Source organism: Felis catus, chromosome A3, assembly GCF_018350175.1.
Source record: "Felis catus isolate Fca126 chromosome A3, F.catus_Fca126_mat1.0, whole genome shotgun sequence".
In the NCBI taxonomy this organism is placed as follows: Eukaryota; Metazoa; Chordata; class Mammalia; order Carnivora; family Felidae; genus Felis; species Felis catus.
The window spans coordinates 39,469,921-39,483,558 of NC_058370.1; the positions used below are offsets into that span (position 1 = coordinate 39,469,921).

Consider the following 13,638-nt stretch of genomic DNA (forward strand, 5'->3'; position numbering starts at 1 on the left):
GTATCCTTTCTCTCTAGCATTATTAGAAACGAGCAGGCAAAAGAGAAGCATACAACAGTATACTGAGGAAAAAAGATGAATGTTAATTGAATACCGTGCTGGAGAATACACTGACTAGAACCAGGCATTGTGAACCTTGCTCAGATCAAAATTTTTCAGAGCCTATGATTACCCAACTGTAAGATAGGGGAGTTTGGATTTATACATACTAAGGGCTCTCCTGGAAACAGGATTACGTAATAAAGAATTCCTACATAATGGAAAATTGATTCTAAAATGAAATGGTTTATTTACCAACAAAAATGAATAGCTTCCTCTTTTTTGGGGTGGTGGAATTAATATAATAATACATGTAAATGTGAAGTTGGACATTACTTTGGTCAGTTAGAATATTAGAATAATTTTCTTTATGACCTGATTACTGCTACAGAAGGAAAGTTATTACAGTACCAAATACCTAGGGCTGTTTTAGGATTGCACAGTTAACATCATGATTTTTATTTATATTTATTTTTTTATTGATTTTTTTATGTTATAGAGAGAGCGTGAGCGGGGGAGAGGATGAGGGTGGGGGGAGGACAGAGAGAGAATGGGAATGAGAATGAATGAGAATGAATGAGAATCTTAAGCAGGCTCCACACTGGGCTTGATCCCATGACCCTGGGATCATGACTTAAGCAAAAGTCAAGAGTCAGACTCTCAACTGACTGAGCCACCAAAAGGCCCCAACATTATGATTTTTATGATACAAGTTTTAAAATATAACAATTTAAAATACAACAAAGTGACAGTTAAGAGATATGGAAGTGTCAGGGAGTTAGCTCTACTGATACTGAAGGAGACAACAGCCTTACATTTATTTTGTATTTTGCCCATGGAATTGTGTATGTGAATTTTAAAAAATTAACTGGTTTACTGGAGGAAAAAAAATAAACATTACTATAGAGTAGAGATGAATTTTTACCATTAAACTTTACATTATGTCAAGTCACTGAACCCCAGTTTTGCAGGGAGAGGTTCTGTTTCTTTTCATTTTTGTATTTACCAACTCTCTTGGCCTCAGCTTGAACAATTATAAAGTTGTTTCATTATTTTATTATTTGGTTATAAACTTAAATTACTATATTTTTCTCATTTCAACTAGGTATGTCAGAATATTGTATAACCCGATATTTTCTAAATTTCAAACAGTTTCATATATTATCAATAAGTCTGTAGCATGTTTATGTATATAGCATGAACTGTAAACTGATTTATGAGTTGTGGTTCTGTATTTGTCACCTATATATTTCAAAAGACTTGTTTTTTATTATAACTCACAGTATTATAAAGATTGGAGACAGTGAGTAGAAACACTTTGAAAAATGTCATTTATACAAACATAAATTGTTATTTTGTTCATTGGTCAAAAAAGATTAGAGTGTCTATAACTAAGTTTTTAAGGGTTGAAAAAACTTTGCAAATCATTTGCTTATGCCAGGTGCAGTGGGAATTGCCAGTTTTGCAAATAGCAGTATTTCTGTTTAACTGAGAGAGGAAATTGAAATGATTTTACTAGATGATTTGACTGACTCTGCCAGTAGTATATGATGAGATGTGGAAATATGTAAGACATACAAAAATTTAGGAAAAATGTGACAATTTCCAAATTCAATCAGGAGATTTTTACAGATAAGTTAACTTTTTTAATAAGTGGCTCTGAAAATACCCAAAATTATTTCATCATTGAGACCTCAATGTATGATCATAAGGTATTATTTCACTTTTGTTTCTAACTCGGTCCAAACTAAACTGCTTATCTTCTTTTGAGCCTATTCACCTTTTAACCATATTTTGGAGAATGATCCACCTATCTGTCCAGTTACCTCAAGTTATCATTTACTACTTTCCAGTAACACCTTCTTTTAACACCTTCCTAAATTATTAAAGTTTTTTTTAAAATGTCTTATTTTCTTGGTGCTTCTGTCATGAGGTCAGGCTCTGAACATTTTTTATTTGGTTTATAATGGCAGTCTCATAACTTGCCTACCTGCGTAAAGATCTTGCTGCATATTGTACATACCATTCTCAAAACACTTTTTCTAAAGATAAATCTGATGAAATCAATCTTGGGTGCCTACCCTTTAAAAAGTTTTTCTTTTAAAAGGGAATAAGCTCATACAAAGTGCCTCTTTATGATCCTGCAAGATCTTTGGAAGCATATAACCTTGGTTAATATTCCTGCTCCACTCTTATTATTGTGTGATCTCTAGGAAGCATAAACTTCCTTGGGATCCCTCAGCTTGTTAAAAGGGGGTGATCATAATCACCTCCCTTCTCGGATCATTGAGAGAATTTTACATCTGTGAAAGTGCCTAGACTTTGCCTGGCACATAGTGTTAGCTGCTGTTGTAATTACTTCTTCAGCCTCATTGCTCTCTGCTGTCCTTACTCTGTGTAGAGGATTATCCAAAGCACTTCTTGGACTTTATTGTAATTGGCTACTTACTTTTCTGTCTCACTCACTACATTGAACACTTATCTAGGGTAGATGAGCTGCCTTAATTTTCATTGTATTATACCTGCTATTTTGCATGTCTTCATTAAATTTTGGTAGAATCCTGGTAGGTCCTGAGAGATTAGAAAATGTATGATATGTGTTGAACAACTATTCTATACCTTGGGTTTCTAAAAAACTTTTTAACTTGATATTTTGTATGTCCTTATTAAATATTGGCAGAAAAAATCCTGGTAGGTCCTGAGAGAAAGTATTGAGATATATATTGAAAAATTATTCTCTATCTTAGGTTCCTAAAGAACTTTTTTACGTACTGTTCTTTTATTTCATCTAGCATGGTGCTTGGCAATTAGTAAGTGCTTAATAAGTGTTGAGTTAATTGATCAATTTGAAATAAGAGTTGGAATCTAAAAATGGATGAAACAGTGGGCATGGGACATAGTTGTTATGGTGGAGATGTCATCAGTTTTAAAGTTCCCATTTCTACTTTAGTTAAGAAGAAAGAAATTCTATACTGTCCATCTCCTGACCCTGGCAATCTCTTCTTTTTTAAGTATATGTGAGTTTTTTCTTTTTTTTTTTTTAAATTTTTTTTTCTTTTGTTTCTTTATTCAATAAACTTCCCTTTTGGTTCCCTTTCCTTAGCCAGAGAACTTATGAGTACTTCCTAGTTGTGAAATGACTTGGTTTTATGAGCCATTGATGAGCTGAGGAGATCCAAAACAGAAAAGGTGAATCGCTGAAAAGAAATAAGAAGCTTCTCTTCTGTGTGTAAAAGATGTACATTTTTCTTTAACAGTGAGTTAAAATTGGAATTAGCTGATGTTACCAAGTTGTCAGATGTCACACTTAATTGTTGATCCTGTGTCTAGGCTGGGTATTAGATACCATTTAGAGTGAATTCTTCTCTGAGATTTGATCATTGAAAAACTTGAAAAGTCATTTATTAACCATTGGTTAATGGTTAACCATTGGTTGTAGGTGTTTCTCCTGTTACAGTTGTATTAATTTTTAGTATCATGTTTTATTCAGGATTCACTTTGTTCCTCATTTGGTAACATAAGCAAGTGGATTTGATACATAAATTATATATTAGTATAGCTGTTAAAAAATAATCAAACACAATCTCATAAATCTTAAGGTAAATTCTTTCAGTCTTCCATTCAGGCACATTTTACCTTAAAATCAGGATAAGTGATGTAGTGAAATTGTATTATCTACAAATCCATTTTTCAAGAACAGCCAATTGAACACTCAGACACTCTTCTCCTTTTCATTATTTTGCAAGCAGAGGATTTATAAACCTTACTTTTTTTTTTTTTCTCTAAAAGAATTAAATAATCACCCTTCAATAGTACTCCTACTACATTTTCACTGGTACAAACAACTTTGGTTTCTAAATTACTACCTGGTCATTGTGTAGATCCACTTTGTGAAAGTTAAACTGCTCATGGTGGTAAAGATTCTAACCACCTCCTCCCACTCCCACCCCCACAACTGTATACATAATCAGGCATTCACAATTATTATCCAAGGTAGCAATTTACTCCTACCTTGAAACTTGTACAAATAATCTTGTCAAATGATTCCTTTGTATGATGAATTTTCATATTGCCAGAAGTAGCTCAGGGTAACTCTTCCATTTGGTAATGCTTTCTAGTTGAATTATTAATCTTTCTTCAGATAAAATTGCCTGAATCCTCACCAGATTATTTATTGAAGTAGGATCTCTGAGTGTACCTTTCCTTTGTTTACTTCTATTTTTGTTATAACAGTAAAGGAAAAATGTGTTTATTCCTCAGTGTAGAAACTGACCTTGCTCAGATTAGAAAACACCAATCTATCAGGACTGTTGACTCTCATCTACAGTTTAATTCAGCTAACAGTTTTTCAGTCCTTTTAGCTTTGTTTCTGGTACTTGGAATACAGCGTTGAATGAGATAAAAATTCTGACATCTAGGATCCAGGATTTTTTAGAATTACAAAACAAAATGTAGTCCTTGATGAGACTATAGGGACAAAGGAGAAGGGGATGTGTTTGGGAGGACTTTATAGAAAAGATGATAATAAAGCTAAGACCTAAAAGAAGAGACTCAGTTTGGGAGTGGGTAGATGAACACCAGGAAGTAGGAAAAAAAAAAAAAGATGTAAGACTTAAAAGACCTATGGAGTTCTAGTTCTATTGATCATTTCTAAGGGTTGTGAACTCCCTAGGGGTGAGTGGCAGGTGAGGCAGTAGCAGAAGGAGTCAGAGACCATCTAATGATAGGTCTCAGACTAGTGCCTTTTTATGATAAGCAAATTAATATGCATGTGAATTGCCTACTAAAATACAGATTCTGCAAACTGGTGGTTACCAGAGAGGAGCTGGGTGGGGGTATGGGTGAAATAGGGAAGGTGATTAAGAGTACACTTATTGTGATGAGCACTGAGTAATGTATAGCATTATTGGATCACTATATTGTACACCTGGAAGTAATACACTAGGTTAATTATACTGGAAGAAAATGCAGATTCTGATGCAGTAATTCAGGGGTAGGACCCTGTCTGTGTTCAGTAGGTGAGGTAATGCTCCCAAGTGATACTAATGTTGCTTGCCTCCTAACCACACTTCCAACAGCAAGATTATAGACTATTTAAGAGTTTTGCCTTTATTCTGTGGGGCTTGAGTGATATCAGACTTTCATTTTAAGAAAATCTTGCTTACAGGAGGCTGCAGAGCCAAGCAGGTATCTGAACATAAGTCTTGGCCATGTGTGACCCCTTAACCTGCAGATAATGAAGGGAGGGGCACTTGAAGTGGTTAGTCTCACACTTTGCATTTTAGAGGTAATATTCTAGTATCAGTGTGAAGGATGAATTGGAGAGAGGTAAAATGTGGGACTTGAATTTTATGTAGACAGTCTAAGATGGTGGTTTAAGTCAAAATAATTAAGCCCCAAACTCCTTTAAGTTATATAAGGCCGGTAACATGAATGTGAGAAGTGGCACTGGCATGAGGTTTTCAAGAGAGGGGTTTGTGGTGAAAGGAAATGCAGCACATATTCCCCTCTCTCACACAAGGAATCCACATTCAAAATTTTAAATACCGTTGTATTGCCAATTAAAACACCCTTAAATTTGTAATTTCCAGTCAAAACCAAGGCAATTGCAATGGTGACAGAAATAAATTATTTGGAAGTAGATTTTCTGTCTTGAGTGACTGACTGGTTTGTATTAACCACTAAAGGTCAAGGGGGATATACGAGGAATCACACTTTTGGTGAAACGTGAAGAGTTAGGCTTGGATGTGTGGATTCGAGATGCTTGTAGAATATCTAGAGATGACTACTGTAACAGTTGTCAGAATGGGGCTGGAGAATGAGATTTGGAAAGCCCTCTCTGTAGTGGAGTGAAGATTCTCTAAGGAAAAAAGTTATAAGAGAAGAGGCCTGATAGGAAGCCCCAAGGGGTTCTAAACTTTTAACAATGGTCAGTGAAAGGACCAATAGAATCCTATTGATGGTAAAAGGGAGTGGTGGTTTGGCTGTGCTAGAGATGAGGAATCAGGGTTGCATTAAAGAAGACTGTTGAATTTGTGTCAGTTGCTACAAAGAGGTGCAGAAACAAAGAATGCAGAGTGTTTTTCATATTTAGTACAGAGCAACAACTGGCAAATTTGTCCAGAGCAACTTCAGTGGGGCTACAACCTAGAAAACTGGATTATGGGGTGACTAGGAGGTAAGACAGTGCAGATAATGATTTTCTTTCAGAAGAATTCTTTGTCTCCTTTTGCTATTTGTTAAAGATCCTTTCTCAAAGCTTGTTTCTAATTGAATGGTCTAATTCTGCCTGTCTGAAAATTTTTCTATTTGGGATAAATTAATTTTATTAATATGCTGACAAAAGCAAGAATATAAAAGATGTGGTTTTTTTTTTACACTGACAAGCTGCTTTGTTCTAGCTTTGTTATAGTTTATTTAGAAAATAAGTTTTTGTATTTATGGGCTTATTCATCTATCTTCACTGGTGTTACAAGTAATCTTTGTTCTATGAAACTCCAAGGAAATATTTTCTACATGCCTCATGTTAAAAAAGAAAAACCTGCATTTCTTTTCTTGTCTTATACATGATTTAGACATTCTAAAATTTATTCAACCATAGGAAAACATCTTTTTAGTACTTAAAAATGAGCTTAAACATTGAAATGCTTTAGTTTTACCCTAGTCTTTTTTCCCCTATTGATTTAGTAGTTAGAAGTTATTCATAGTCTTTGTAATGCCGCCCTCTAGCGATAGCATCCAAAAATGCATTAATTATCTTGTTGAAAAGCCTCCTCCCCTTCCCACCACCGCTGCCCCCCGCCCCCCCACCTTTTTGATGCTCTTGGGTTTGTGTTCTCTTTTATTCTTCCTCAGTTGAATGTGTGTATGTGTGTATGTGTGTGTATGTGTTATAGCCACTTAGGCTTCTTATTTTCCTTTAAAGGGAAAAACCCAGGAGCTTTGGAGACAAAAAATTTGGGTGTGAATCCTTACACTTCTAGTTACCAGCCTATGCACAGGGCAAATTACCTGTCCAGAGATTTTCAGAGGAGTGAATGAAAATGTGTTTTTGTGACATCTGACATTGCAAAGAGTATAGGTGTTCACCATATTCCAGTTCTCTCTTGTACCCTCTTCTTCCCATTCTCACTGGTTAGGCTAGAGGTCAGTTCTCTTTTTTTTTTCCCTCTGACTTCTCTTGTTATAAAATATCTATTGTCATTGCCTATTTACATGTCCCTGTTTTATAACTTCTAGAGTCCAGGGATCATATTTTGCTTGTGCATGTTTATATCTCTAGTATTTAGCAGAGTCCAGTACATACAGGATCCTCATTAGATAAATATTGTTGAATGACTAAATGAATGAATAATTAAATAAATGGATAACACTTCTTAATAGGAGCCCTGGAGTGTGTTACAGAAGTTTCTCTGATATTATGCAAATTGCAAATGGATAATACATGATATAATTAGATTTTACCCATAGCGTTTCATAGAGGTATGTATTTGATAGTTTTTCCAATTTCTTGCATAGTTACCGGTCTTTTCAGGTTTTTGATAATATGATAATTTGTTTTTCCTTAAAAATTGTCAACTTTATTCAGTTAAAAATGTATTAGCAAACAGTTATACATAGGATTTCATTATAACATTTGATCTCTTCCTTATCTGAGTCTTTTTATCATTACCAATTTTATGTCTTGTATTTTCCTTTCTATTTTTAAATATTTAATTAGGGTGGAGGTATGTTTATTAATATTTTTAAAGCACTAGAATTATTTTCACTTCTTTTGTTTTTCTGCTCTCCAATTGAAAAAATATATAATTTTACCTATATTGCCTCTTCTAGGTTTTCCTTTCCAATAATTTAATATCCCCATTTATTTTTATTTCTTTTTTATGGAGGCTTTCATTATTCTAAATTTGCTTCTAATTAGAGCTTTGACAAAGTCCCATATGGTTTGATAGGTACTGTTTTTGATATTTTTAAGTGTTTTATAAATACAGCTGTGATTTCCTCCTTGAACTAAATTATTTAAGAGGGTATTTTTAAAATTATGAAAATTAAGTGTGTAAAATACAGGTATTAATTTCTAGGTTTATTATAATATGACCAGACAATAAGGTAACTACAATTTCTCTTTTTTGAGATTTTTTTTCTTGTGATACGTGTAAGATCAGTATTTAAAATGCTCCCCAGACACTGAGAAATAAGGTGAGTCCTCTGTGGGGTAGGCAGTTTGGTATATTATTTATTGGCTTTATTACATGTATTTACATCCCATCTATATTTTGCTGTTATATGGTTATGAGAATTATATTAGTTTTGCATGATTGTTGTACGTTTGTCATTTTTTCATTCTTCCCAACATGTTTCAGTGCTGTGTTATTTGATGCTTAAATATTTGTAATTGATATCTTCAAAGTGGGTTTTACTTTTCGTCACTTAAAAATAATTAACCTTTTTAATGTTGCTGGTCATTTGGTTACCCAAATAGGAAAAAAATTAAACTTGATATCTGCTTCCCACTGTGCACATTGATTGAAGATCTAAATGTGAAAAGTTAAAAAATGAAGTCTCTAGTGGACATTATAAGAGAATATCTTCATATCTTAAGGCAACAAAATATTAAGCAGAACACAGAACTTACTAACATAAAGGGAATGATACGTTGGACCATTGACAAGTTAAGAACTTCTGTCATCAAAACATACAATGAAAGAGAAAAAGCAAACCAAAGAATGTAAGATACTTGCAGCATATGTATCTAACAAAGACATTTTGTCCATATTATGTAAGAACTTCTATAAATCAGTATGAAAAAGACAGATAACCCAGCAGAAAAATGGGAAAGATAATTGAACGGGCAGTTTATAAAAGAGGATACTCAAATGGCTAATAAATATGTGAAAAATTGCTCAATTTATTCTTCAAGGAAGTGCTATATAAAATCATAATAAGATACTATTATAAAACTCACTAGAATGCCTAAAGTTAAAAAGATTGACAGTACCAAGTGTCAACAGAAAATGGATAATATTCACTGCTGCTAGCAGTGTAATTTGGGAAAATCACTTGAAAATTCTGGCAGCCTTGTGTATACAGATATATATATATATATCTATGTATATCTATATCTATATATATATATAGATACGTATATATCTATACATATCTATAGATCTCTATTTTTTTTATTTAAAAAATTTTTTTTCAACGTTTATTTATTTTTGGGACAGAGAGAGACAGCATGAACAGGGGAGGGGCAGAGAGAGAGGGAGACAGAATCAGAAACAGGCTCCAGGCTCCGAGCCATCAGCCCAGAGCCTGATAGATCTCTCTGTATATTAGATCTCTCTCTCTCTCTCTCTCTCTCTCTCTCTCTCTCTCTCTCTCTCTCTGTGTGTGTGTGTGTGTGTGTGTGTGTGTGTGTGTGTGTGTATATATATATATATATATATATATATATATATATATATATATATATTAGGTACACAAATGCCTGTATATCTCAGTGATATCAATAGGAATTCATACAGGTATCCACTAAAAGTGCAATCTTGTTCAAAGCAGCATCATTTGTGTTAGGAAAACCCTGGAAACAAAAATGTCATCACCAGTAAGATGGATAAATAAATTGTGGTATATTTAGTACAATGAATAGAGCAGTGAATGTACAAATTAAAGCTCTATGCAACAAAATTACACAAATCATATTTTCATTGAAAGAAATCAACCATAAAATGCTATGTATTGTATATGATTCCATGCATATAAAACTCAAAAGCAGGCAGAACTAAGGAATTAGACCTGAAAGATAGTGGTTACTTTTGTGGATGAGAGAAGGGATGGGTAGTTATTGGGAAGTACCTCTTCCCCTCTGGGGGATTTTAGGTGTTAGTGATGTTTTGTTTCTTGATATGGGTAGTGGTTTATATGGGTTTCTGACTTTGGAATAATTCAGTGAATTGTGTTATCTTATGATTTGTGAACTTTTTGGTATGTGTATTATGCTTTGATAAAAGTCCAAGTTACATGAAACAAAAAAATCTTTCATTAGTGCTAGGATACTATTAATGTTATTCATAACATAAATATAATACAATATAATAATCACAATTTTATCACATATTGAAGATATCAGTAAATAATATCTTCTGTCAGTTATTTGCCTGTTCTCATACCCAATCCCAACTCCTCTCCTGCTTGGTACTGCAGGGTGCATTAAAAACAGAAAGTGAGGAAAGTTTTTTCTGAGGAGATATTTGAGTTGATAATAGAAAAGGTCCAGCCATATAAATATCAGGGGAAGAACATCTAGGGCAGAGTTTCATTTGGATGGGAGCAAGGTTTTGGGAGGAAAAAGATGACTGGTGTTGAATTGTATAGAACTTTACATGCCATGTTAAGGAGCTTAGACTTTATTCCAAGTACAGCGGGAAAGTGTAGGTTCAATTGCTGTGTAGGAAAAAGACCCAACTACAGGTCATCCAACAAAATAGGAGTTTCTTTCTCATGTAATAACCGTCCAGAATTGGTAGCTGAGCCCATTCCACAAGGTTGTCCAAGGATCTTATTTCCTTCTTTCTTGGTCTTTAACCATCTCATAAAGTGTTACCCCTCTCTTTATGGTCTAAGCCAACTTACCATCTATACGTCCATGTCTCTAACTTTAGAAAGAGGGAATGAAGGACTAGTAACTTCCTTTTCAAGTATAGCTTCCACTTACATTTCTAGTCCTTACTTATTCACATGGCCATTCTTAGTAGCATGAGAGGTTTTGAAGTATAGTCCCCCGCTGGTTGGCGTTGTACCCTGTTAAAACTTGTTTGTGTGGGTTATTATTAAACAGAAGAAATGGATAATAAATACCAGGGGACAGTTAGTAGTAATGTCTGTCACAAAGCCACTGAAGTATTTTCAACAGGAGAGCGAACTTCCATTTTAAAAGGATTACTCTGGTTGCTGAGAATGGATTGTAGGAGGTGGGGAGGATAAAAAATGGAAATGGCGACCAGCTAGTCCAGGTTATTGGTTTATAGTGACTTGGGCCAGGTGGAATCAATGGAAATGGAAAGAAGTAGATGGAATTAAAATATATTTAAAAAGTAGAACAATTTCCTGATAAAAGATCTCAGGATATGTGGGCTGAAGATAATAATTTTGGGAGCCATTAACATTCTTGGTAATTAAAACCATGGGACTGAATGAAATTCCCAGATTGAGTACATGTATGGAGAAAAGAAAAGGAGCTCAGGACTGAGACTTGGGGATCTTTAACATTTTGAGGTGGTAGCAAGAGCCAGCAAAAGAGACTGGAAGGAGTGACTAGTGAGAAAGGAAGAAAACTAGGACAATAAAAGGTTATGGGAGCTAAGGAAAGGATGTATTTCAAAAAGAATAGTTGTTTCTGTTGAATACTTGTAAAAAACTGAGATTGGAACAGAAATGTGGTCACTGGATTTGACAATATGTAAGTCTTTGGGGAGCTTGTTGAGTGGATTAATAGGGTCAGAAGCCAGACTGTAGAAGACTGGAAAGGAGCCTTCAATTATACTTCAGTAAGTTGAAGTATAAATTGGTACAACCACTTGAGAAAGCTCGTTGGTACTAAATCCATGAATACTCAATGACTCTATGCTTCCATTTCCAGGTATATATCATCATGATAGCCTTGCATGTGTGTACATGATAACATGCTCAAGAATGTTCTTTAGCAGTATTGTTCATACAAGCAAAAATAAAAAAGAAGAGTCCTCAAGGGAAGTTGAGGAAGGTGAAGAAATGGCTTTGGTATGGAAGTGGGGAGCATTTACTGTATCTCTTAGCCTTGAGGAACATGAGGTTAGACCTACACACACACACACACACACACACACACACACACACACACACACACAACCTCCATTTGAAATGAGTTGATACTCTTAGAGGACAAGTAAGTTTCAGTGGAGTCCAAAAAGTCAAGAACACATTCAGCAGTTAAGCTAAGGATATAGTGGAGATTTCTGATCTCAGAGCTGGAGTTCCAGAAGGCATGTGCAGTAGAAGCATTTTAGACCTGGGCGGAGGGTGGGGGTGGGGGGGAGTGTAATCATCCATGTGCTCAGAAGGGGAATCTAAATATTTTTCTTTAAATGATTTCAGTGCCTACTACCAGAAAGGGTACCTCTTGAGTACCTATGACTTATTTATACACTGGCTTTTATCATTTGGGAATCCTTATAAGTGAATAGAATATGACTAGAAAGAGGGGAAATTGTATATTTTTATATGCCCCAGTTACCTTAAAGCTGTCACATTGCTTATTTCAGCTTATCATGTCTGTATGTATGCACATGATGGAGATATGAACATCATGCATACACAGAAAAATGTTGCTATTTTTTTTTGGTTTTTCCTTTGAAATGTACTTTGTAATATTTTCGCATATAGGTATACTACTGGTTGCATCTTTTAGAAGATTCCACTGAAAAGTTGTTGTAAAAGTCTTGCTGCTGAAAAATTCTTTCCATTTTAATTGAGTCAGTTTTTAAAGTTCTTTTTAAAAATTTCATGTAAATATATGAAAAGATTTAAAAGTAATCTGTAGTGTATTTTGTCAAGAAATCCTAAGAAATAAAAATGTTTTTCAAGGTGTGAATATATGTTCTTTTCCTTCAGGGCTGGTACTTCTAGTATAGGTTGGTGATTATGCAAACGTATGGTTTTATATATCAGTACTAAAAGTCTGATCTTAGTCATGTAAAAATCATTAAAGAAAAAGGTTGAGAGGGTGCTGCCCCAGAGTTTCAGGTTGTTTTCCCTAAATATTTTAGTATTGCAGATTTTATGCATTCTATAAATTTATGACCTCAAAAATAATGATCACGTGTGTAGTTATTATGGAATTTATCATTACCGGCATCTTAAGCATAGCTAAGACTTATATATACTTTCTGTTTGTGACAACATGGGGAAGCTCAGGAATATACTGAGTCAGTAAATTAGTAATTTTTACTTTCTATGAATGTTTGCATGGTTGATAAAGTCTGTTGGGCTTCCAATATTATTATTTTTTTCCCAGCCTCAATATTGGGATGGAAATTTTATTTTTTTATTATTTTTTTAATGAAATTTATTGTCAGATTGGTTTCCATACAACATCCAGTGCTCATCCCAACAGGTGCCCTCCTCAATGCCCGTCACCAACTTTCCCCTTCTCTCCGCCCCCCATCAACCCTCAGTTCTCAGTATTTAAGGGTCTCTTATAGTTTGCCTACTTCACTCTCTATAACTTTTTTTCCCCCCTTCCCCAACCCCCTGGTCTTCTGTTGAGTTTCTCAAGATCCACATATGAGTGAAAACATAATGGTATCTCTCTTTCTCTGCCTGACTTATTTCATTTAGCATAACACTTTCCTGTTCCATCCACGCAGATTTCATTCTTTCTCATTGCCAAGTAGTATTCCATTGTATGTATAAACCACATCTTCTTTATCCAATATTCTTTTAAAATTATGTCAGTGTATACCACATCTCCTTTATCCATTCATCAGTCAGTGGACACTTGGGCTGTTTCCATAATTTGGCTATTGTAGATAATGCCATAAACATAAGGGTGCAAGTATTCCT

The 13,638-nt window shown here is 34.5% G+C and overlaps 1 protein-coding gene across 1 annotated transcript in view; it reads left to right on the top strand.

The window, feature by feature from the left end:
* The window catches only part of MACROD2 (mono-ADP ribosylhydrolase 2), a 2,026,389-nt gene that overhangs the window by 38,733 nt on the left and 1,974,018 nt on the right, over positions 1 to 13,638 (top strand). The window lies entirely within an intron of this gene.